We start from the raw sequence: 8,866 nt of genomic DNA, 5'->3' as shown, positions 1-8,866 counted from the left end.
CCTCTTCCGTTCTCGTACGTCACTTCCGTAGGCTACAAGAGAGAGGGACGCTCTATAGTCCGTCTCTATTTCTTCCAGAGGGTGGGGGAAGGATGAGGCTGTGGAGGTGACAGGGCGCGTGCTTGGAGGCGGGGCAGCTACGGATCGTGGGGAAGCAAGGTGCGAGGAAGATGCAGGAGCGGCCTGCTCGCCCACAAGTTTTCCATCTTGGGGATTGTTCATTTAAGTTCACAGCAACTGCATGTGGATAAAGGATTGCAAGCTCGCTGCTCCTGGTTGGCACAGGGTGGTGGGTGGAAATTCTACTATGGCTTTCCACCAGTGCCAAAGACACCGTTTGTGGTTTGTTTACACACACAGTTTTGCAAATAAAAACATTTCCTCACCATGCTGCAGCACTTTGGTCACTTCCAACCACTGATCTTATCCTAAACTTTAAAGGGCGCAATCCATAGTCTATGCAGATTGAAGGATGCCTACTACTACAGTGCCAGTGAACAGTCACATGAAGTCATGCAGGACTTTCCATATGTGCACGATCAGGACCATGGACTGCAAGCTGCTTTCGACAGGAGCCTGTCATTTGCATTTGTCCATAAAGCATTACAACTCAGTAAAAATAATATTAAACTAGAGTTTTCTTAGGTTATGTCTTCACCATGAATAGACAGCTAAGCCACTCTCAGCAGGTGGCCAGAAATCAGCCAAGTGGCGCTGAATGTGCAAGAAGGCCCTTAGGATTTGCCATGATGGTGGTATTTCCATGTAGCGATCAAGAAGAATTATGAAGGTAAAATAGGATGAAATTCTTTTAAGAACTTAGAGATAAGCATAAAGGGCAGAGACAGTGAAAATCAGATAAATGCATAATGCAGGAAAATGTTTTAAATTAATCAAAAGCATTTATAGCATATATAAAATTACATTAACAAAAATAAAATTTATTTTTGAACATTCCAAAACATTCTCATTTAAATTAATACGAGTTCTATGTTTTTAGTGGTTGCCAAATCAGCCCCGAAAGAGCTACAGAATGTTTACTTTTTCTTTCAGTAAAAATAAATCATAGTATCTCCATGCTGCTGTTTCTGCTTTAAATCTCCATGATTTTGATGTCATTTATAAATCTAGCACCAGTATATGCCCCCACAGCATTTGACCAAATATTTCCTATGTTCCCATCTCTCAAACTAGGAACAGTTGCATTTTGCATCCTTATTATATTTAATTTCATTCCTTTTCTGAATGAGATTCCAATTACCGAAGTTAATAGGGCTCTGCAAAGATGCAAGGGGTCCACTACCTGACTTTAACTGCATGATGAGGAGTAAATACCCATGTAGGGAGATGGAACTAACATTTGTGCGCTAACATCTACCTCCACTGTCTGTATCACTGACATTCTTCAGAACCGGGGCCATTTTCATCCAGATGTTTTGAAAGCATACTGAGTGGCCTGGTCACAGAAAATGCCCATGTGTTTTTTCTGAGCATCGCCCGTAATTTAATCTGAAAAAGTGCCCCAAGGCTGTGCAGGGAGATAAGATAAATGCCTGTGCAACAAACGTCCCAGGCTGGTGCCTGCGGCTCAAGTAAAAACATCTGAGCAGCAGCGCCTGCGAGCCAGAGCGGGTACGTTTGCGCGGAGGGCAGGGTTTGCACAGGGCACTGACCCGCGGCTCTTCGGCTGCCGCGCCCCCTCCCACCCCGAGGCCAGGGTGAGCGCCGGCTGCAGCGCGGGCTCCCTCTGGTGGCCGCCCAGAGACTCCCGCCCTGCCTCCCGCCGGCCGCACCTGGGCGGGGGAGCAGGAACCTGCAGGAGCCGCAACCTGCGCCCAGGTAATTTGGCCGCCTGCCTGGCCCTGGCAGCCCCCCCGAGCAGGGCATGTTCCCCCGGGGGCGGCGCTGCCTTCAGGCGCCCCAGGGCCAGGGCGGCAGCAGCAGCGGCGGCTGCGGGTTCAAGGCTCGCCCCGGGCGGCCTGTAGCCCCGACGGCAGTGGCGTCACACGGGGGTGTGGGTGGGGGGCAGCTTCTACCCTCTCCAGCCAGGCAGCACGGGTCTGCGCACGTGAGCAGCCCGGGCCGTGCGTGGAGCAAGGCGTGGCCGTCACTGGCCCCCGCCGCTGTAAACAAGGTGCCGCGCCAGCTCTGCCTGACCCAGGGAGGGACAAACCATTTCCTAGTCCTCCCCTCCCCGCCAGCCCAGGGCCCAGTAGGGCAGCAGGGGAAGGAGCCATTGCTGAAGCAGTTTAGGTGGGGGCGTGGCAGGAGGAGGAAGCTGAGCCAGCATCTTATCATTAAAAGCAGTTGATGTTCTGCTGCCTCTGATGGGGGCTGGAAGCCAGTTGAGCCTATTTACGTGAGCAGGTGAGCCCTTTTCATCACTAATTGCAGCTGTATTTGACTTAAACTCTGGTACTGCAAGTGGAACATAGGTCAGCTACAAGTCTTCTCCCCTCTTCTCTGTCTGGAGACAAAACTTCTAGCTGGCTCCAGGAGCACCCCAGGTGTTGTTCTTCATTCTCAGTAGGCCTTTTCCGTGCTGTTTGAGGTCTTTCTTTTTTGCTGTTTTCATTCAGATTCCATTTGAGAGCTTGATGCACCATGCTGCAGGCTGGTTTTCTAGGCAAGGTGTTTTTGTCAGCAGTGTGTCTTTTTCTGGAGTATATGGGGCTTATGGATTCCTTATTTCTCCTTTGACTCTTCCTAATATTTGTTTTTCATGTTTAGACATCTTTAAGTCATGTGCTAGTGCCTCTTCCTGCCTGATGATTGGGTATATTCTAATAACTGTGGGAATTATTTCTGTTAATGGACTTCATATTCATAATTAGACTTAGTACAACAAAAATTGGAAGCTTGTAGGTTCTCATGTGCTGGGATCTTTCATATAGGTTGAACCTCTCTAGTCCAGCACCCTGGGGACCAGACCGGTGCTGAACGAGAGAATTTGCTGGACCACGGGCTGTCAATATTGTCTAGGAGCATTACCAGTACTTCCACTGTTTACTGGGCTCTTAGAAGACATTTAGAGGTAAATTACAGCTATATAACAGCACAGAACAGTGAGAGCCAAGGCTGGTGGCTGTAAATAAACTTTCTGGGACCATGGGAAATTTAGCCACACCCCTGATAAGAGGTCACCCAGCTAACTAAAATCGTGCTGGACTATGGATGTTGCTGGAGAGAGAGTTTGGGATTACAGCTGTTCAATCTGTACTCCAGACATTCAAGACATAGATCAAATCTAAGACCAAATAACTTGCTAGTCCAGGACATGACATATAAAGTAAATGACCCATTGTGGTGTGGGCTATTTGCTGTTTTCAACTCAAGAACAATACCAGCAGAAACAAGAAAGTAAATAAAATGTTCACCAGTTATTATTAATTCAGGGGTTCTCAAATGTCATGACTCTGTGACACTCTTCTGACAACAAAAAGCTGTCAAGTAGCACTTTAAAGACTAGCAAAATGGTTTATTAGGTGAGCTTTCGTGGGACAGACCCACTTCTTCAGACCATAGCCAGACCAGACCAGACTCAATACTTAGGCACAGAGAACCAAAAAGAGTAAGCAAGGAGGACAAATCAGAATCTTTTTCTGATTTGTCCTCCTTGCTTACTCTTTTTGGTTCTCTGTGCCTTAAGTATTGAATCTGGTCTGGTCTGGTCTGGCTATGGTCTGAAGAAGTGGGTCTGTCCCACGAAAGCTCACCTAATAAACCATTTTGCTAGTCTTTAAAGTGCTACTTGACTGCTTTTTGTTTTGATAGTGTATAGACTAGCACTGCTTTCTCTTTGTTACTCTTCTGACAACAAGTACTGCTTCTGACCTGAGGAGAATGAACTGAAATATAAGCTCCTCCAAGCTCTGCTGCTCTGGGCTGGGGGTGGGGACAAGGGGTGGGGCGCAAAGTTGAAGCTAAAGGACTTCTGCCCCAGGCAAGTTGTTGCTTATCTAATTCCTCTGGTTTTGGCTTCAGATTTGGGCAGCTGAACTCAGACTTCATCCTCACTCAAAGTGGGTTGCAACCCACAGTTTGAGAGCTATTGTATTAATTAATTTTCAGTATAATGGTGTAGGTTTGAGGTACAGTCCTGTAAAAACTTAACCGTGAAAATAACTTGTGTTAAGAGAAGCCATTAATCCTGTGAGTAAAGTTGTTCACAGGTGTATTTGCATGATTCTGCCCATTAAGAGCATATGGCAATCTAATACCCTAAGCTTTTATTTTGTTTGGTTTCCCTTTCCTAGCTAACTTTGTCAAACTTTTTTTTTTCTGTTCATCTACAAGTAGTGGGATCTTAGAAAATAATACTTTCATTTAGACAACTGAACTCATGACCTACTATGCTTCTAATTTGTCTTTTAAAAGAGAAAGTAAAAGAATGCTGTCAGCAAAGCATGACTTAGTCATGTCAAGCGTGTGATTCAAAGGAGAAAACGAGACTGAACAGCTCCCCTAGAAGCCTAGCTGCTGCTTTCAATTGCATTTGTAATTTCTTTGAATTGTACTCTGTTGCAGAATAGTGGGCTCTTCCTGTGAGCTCTTGTGCAACCTGTAGTCTTGCTAAAACTATTTTGAAATTTTTAATTGACTTCAGTAGAAGCAAAGCTAGTCTTAAGGCCCTGGGCCTACAAACACTTAGGGAAGTTTCTAGTTCTGTTGATTTAAACAAGGCTATTTACTTGTGTACAGTTATTGGTGTGTATAAGTGTTTGTTTAGCATTTCCAATTCAGTATTCCCCTCCCTCCAAAGATCAATGCAAATTGCTTGGCCAGATGCAAAATGCTGTTGACAGCAGCAGCTGAAAGAACCATCAAAAACACAAATGGATGAGTCCAAAATCTTAAAAGTAAACAATAAATAACAAATCCCATCAAAGCAGCATAGAAAAGTTAGTAATAGTAGGGATTATTTTGCCTTGCCTAGATGGAACAAAACTTGTAAGTTCTGCAGCTCTTGTTTGTTTCATTTGTTTTTGTTTTATTTAAATTAAGATGGCTAAATAGCAGAATTTTTCTTCTGCATTGTAAAATTTCAGAGCTGCATTAAGTCAGTGAATTAAATCAGTGAAATAAACCACAGTGGAATAAATTGCCAAGGGAGGTTGTGGAATCTCCATTTCTGGAGATATTTAAGAACAGGTTAGATAGATGTCTATCAGGGATGGTTATAGTACTTGGTCCTGCCATTGGGGCAGGGGGCTGGACTCGATGGCCTCTTGAGGTGCCTTCCGGTCCTAGTGTTCTATTATTCTGTGCTTGGTGAACTTGTGAAAGAACCATAAACTTTCTTTAGTGGTACAAACATTACAGTGTTACAAACAATATATGTTTGTCAGGTGTTTGTAACAGTGAGGTTCTGCTTTATTGTAAATAATAGAGTCGCCAGATTTGCAGACCAGAATCCTAGAACTCTTCCTCTTCTCAGCAACAATAGTGGCTATTTTGGCCAGGATGTTTTCCCTGTAGGCCACTAGTTGAGGGAAAAGTTTGTCACCCTCTAGCAGTAGGTATCAGTTAATTTTTTTCAAGCCCTTGTTTTAATGTTGTTACAATAATGACCAAGCAAACATTCCACTGTGTGTACTATATTTAAAGTATGTATTAAAATATTTTGTGTAATTTAAAATTGCCACATATGAGGCAGATTTAAAAATGTACAAGTGTTTGGAGGTCTACTTAACAACCAGGTATTATTACTGATACTTATTTATTGCCATAGTTCCACTTTGTTAGTTGGCCATCTCTGAAATGTTAGGATGAACATTGCTTAGCCGTAAACTCGCTAGCCTTGTGATGGTCAGCGTTAGTGGAACAATGTATCTTTTGGCTGAAGGGGAACCGTGGCAGAAGTAGGAGGGACAAAGAGGAAAAAAAAGAAGCTTTATCGGGGGTTGGGGGAGAGAAAGGAGAGAGAGAGAGAGAGCGCGAGGGAAAACTGATTTCACTTATCATCATATACATTATTTTTGCTGTGTCCATCTGTCTCTCTTTCCAGGCAAGGTTCTACCATATCTCGCCCCTGCCGCCGTGCCATCCCTGTCACCTCCCCCAGCCAATACAGGGCCTAGCCAGCTCTCTATCGGAGTTCCTGCACTATGCCAGCCCCAGCCCCTCACTGGGCCAGCAAGAGGTCTGGCTCACCCTCTCCCCCCACAGAGCTCCCCTGGCACTGTGCCAACCTCTTCTCCACCCAGCATGGAGCCAGCCCAGCCCCCCAGTGGAGCTCCCTTTACCCCCCACACTGTGCCGGCCCAGCCCAGCTCCCAATGGAGCTCCTCCTCTGGCCAGCGTGAGGCCCAGCCCATACACTTTGGATGTGTGTTAGAACAAGTTTCTGTCTAGGACTTTCTTTCAGCCCAACTTGTGCCTGCAAGTGGAGCTGCAATGGGGTCTCTAGTTTTTCAAATGAGTAAAGTTTTCAAAATTTAAACCCTAATAGTCCTACTTACAACAGCTTCTTTAATAAATGAAGATGCAGAGCTCTACCATTTAGGTGGTGGCTGATAGCATTAGCTGGTCTGCCGTTCATCGACAGGTGGCATGGTTTTGAGCCAGCTCCCGGCTGCATGGGGGAGGAGGGGTGTGGTTGAGCTCCTGCCTTGCATGCTCATGAAAATTGGCTAGTGTGCCACTCTAGGCACCCATCCTGGGCGTTGCTGACCCCTGGTTTAGACATATATCAGGGATATATCAGATCAGCAGTGCCCAACAGGAATTTAAAGCTCGTCACACTTGTAGTTGTTGTCTTTCCATATTCACCACATTATAGTACACAAAACTTAATTCAATAATATTAGAAAAATAAATACCTTCTGGCCTTTGAATTCATACGAAACTGCGAGATGATTTAATAATCACTGACACTAGTATGGCAACACAACTCTTTGCAGCAAATAAAGGCTAACTGTGGAAAGGCTTGGAACCCCAAGTAGCCTGCAAGTAGTACGCAGACAGCAGCACTGCCCCCCCGTGTTAGAGGGCATGATACCAAACTCCCATCCTTGCCACGCCCTGCAATACTCCCTTTTAGCGACGGAAGCATCAGCGCCTGCCAAGGTTCCCCTCTGGCTGTCTGGGAGTTTGGCCTTGCCTGGATGAGCACCTGTGCTGTCTTGAGCCCATGTGACAAATGCAAATAATTATTATTTCTTACGAGTTAAGTATGCATGCATTCGCCACAGCACAGTGTCCTATTTGCCACATGTGGCGAGTAGTGAATGTATTGTACACGATGGCATTAGACAGTACTTTGTCTTGCCTCAGTGCAGGAGCCTGGACCATATGACCTCTCAAGCCCCCATCCAGTCCTTCATGCCTACGATTCTGTGATTCCTGATCTCCATCTAATATGTTCCTGGCACGGTTAGATTCTGTATATTTTTGAAATGCTGACAGCAGGTCAAAACCAGGGCTCTCAATAAAATAGTGGAAGTTCTTTTCTTTTTTTCCCTTTCCTCTTTTCCCTCGTGTAGAGAAGTCCCAAGCAATTCCAGGTTACATTATTTTTGTGGCTGGGACTTCTGCTATCCTTGCAGTGCTATGAGTTAGTTATTAGAAAAATAATTCCTAAGACTCCATCATTAAGGAAATTGGCACTGAAAACAATTTGACTGCAAGCTTAGAAAGGAGCAAAGGTGTTCAGCACTGTTCAGGAGTCTTGGTTTGTCCTAGCTATGTCCTCCCTCAGTCGTCTCTCCTCCAGATTAAACAAACCCATTTTTTTTTCTCACTCTTCCCTCACAGATCATGTTTTCTAGGCCTTTATCATTTTTGTCACTCTTCCCTGGACTTTCTCCAGTTTGTCCATATCTCCCTGAAATATGGTGCCCCGAATAAGATGCAATATTCTAGATGAGGCCTGATCGGAGTGGAGTAGAGGGAAGAATAATTTCTCACCTCTTGCCTTACAGCACTCCTGCTAATTCATCCCTGAATGGTGTTTGCTTTGTTGCTGACACACATGTAGATTATTTATGTCTAAACCTAATTGCCACACAGCTTGCATTGTAGTTTTACCCTGTCATTCCTGGGATAAAAGAGGGGCAAAGTGGGTGAGGTATACGCTTTATTGGACCAACTTCTGCTAGTTACAAAGACCAGCTTTTGAACTCCACAGACGTGGTTCTTTTTGAATTTGTTAGCTGATGGTAGAGAGTCCTCTGAAAAGATAGTTAATGCAGCTACTAATCAAAGAACCTACTTTTCAAGTGGTAAGTTAAATAGGAATTAGCCTATGTGTACATTTAAAATGCTGCAGCAGCGCAGCTGTAGCCCTTCTGTGTAGACATTCAGTATTGTTGCCAGGGGGGTTCCCCCTTCACTGTAGTTAATTCTCTGGGCTTAGAGGCAGTAGCTACGTAAATGAAATAATTCTTCCTTCTACCTAGTACTGTCTAGACCTAGGGTTCATCATCATCATCAATAACCGTGGGCTCAGCACCCGTTGGTGTCTGATGCCTCTCTCGCTATTCCTTCCATCATTCCCTGTCCAGAGTGGCTTAGGTTCTGTACACTAGCTCGTCACCAATCTTTTTACACTCCTCATTGACCTAACTGGATTAATCTAACTTTTTTAGTGTAGCCCTGGCCTTAAATAGGTATTACGTCTGAATTTTCATTATTGTGTATGCACAGTGCTTTGTTTGTGTTGATACTTGCCTTTTCTGACTAGGCAGTACTGAGTACCTCCACAGCCCCAGCCATTGGATTGGCTGAGGAGAGGGGGTGGGGAGCTGGCTGAGTACCATCACCTCTTTTTTTTTTTTTTTTTTCAAAAAAATAACTGTATATGCACGATGATATACTAGTCTCATGATGATACACTAATGCCATGCATTGTTCTGCAGAAGGTCTA

The 8,866-nt window shown here is 44.8% G+C and overlaps 1 protein-coding gene across 5 annotated transcripts in view; it reads left to right on the top strand.

Moving 5' to 3' along the window:
• Nucleotides 1-1,707: 1,707 nt before the first annotated feature.
• The window catches only part of CTPS2 (CTP synthase 2), a 167,188-nt gene continuing 160,029 nt past the window's right edge, over nt 1,708-8,866 (top strand). For 2 of the 5 annotated variants that reach the window (XM_074993565.1, XM_074993573.1), the window contains exon 1: nt 1,963-2,367. The gene's annotated coding sequence lies outside the window, so the exon portion shown is untranslated. Of the gene's footprint in view, nt 1,840-1,962; nt 2,368-8,866 lie in introns of those variants that run through there. The other 3 variants (XM_074993581.1, XM_074993555.1, XM_074993545.1) reach the window with 3 other exon arrangements.

Source organism: Carettochelys insculpta, chromosome 1, assembly GCF_033958435.1.
Source record: "Carettochelys insculpta isolate YL-2023 chromosome 1, ASM3395843v1, whole genome shotgun sequence".
Classification (NCBI taxonomy): domain Eukaryota; kingdom Metazoa; phylum Chordata; order Testudines; family Carettochelyidae; genus Carettochelys; species Carettochelys insculpta.
Note: the sequence above shows the minus strand (reverse complement) of the source record. Positions and strands in the feature narration are given on the sequence as shown.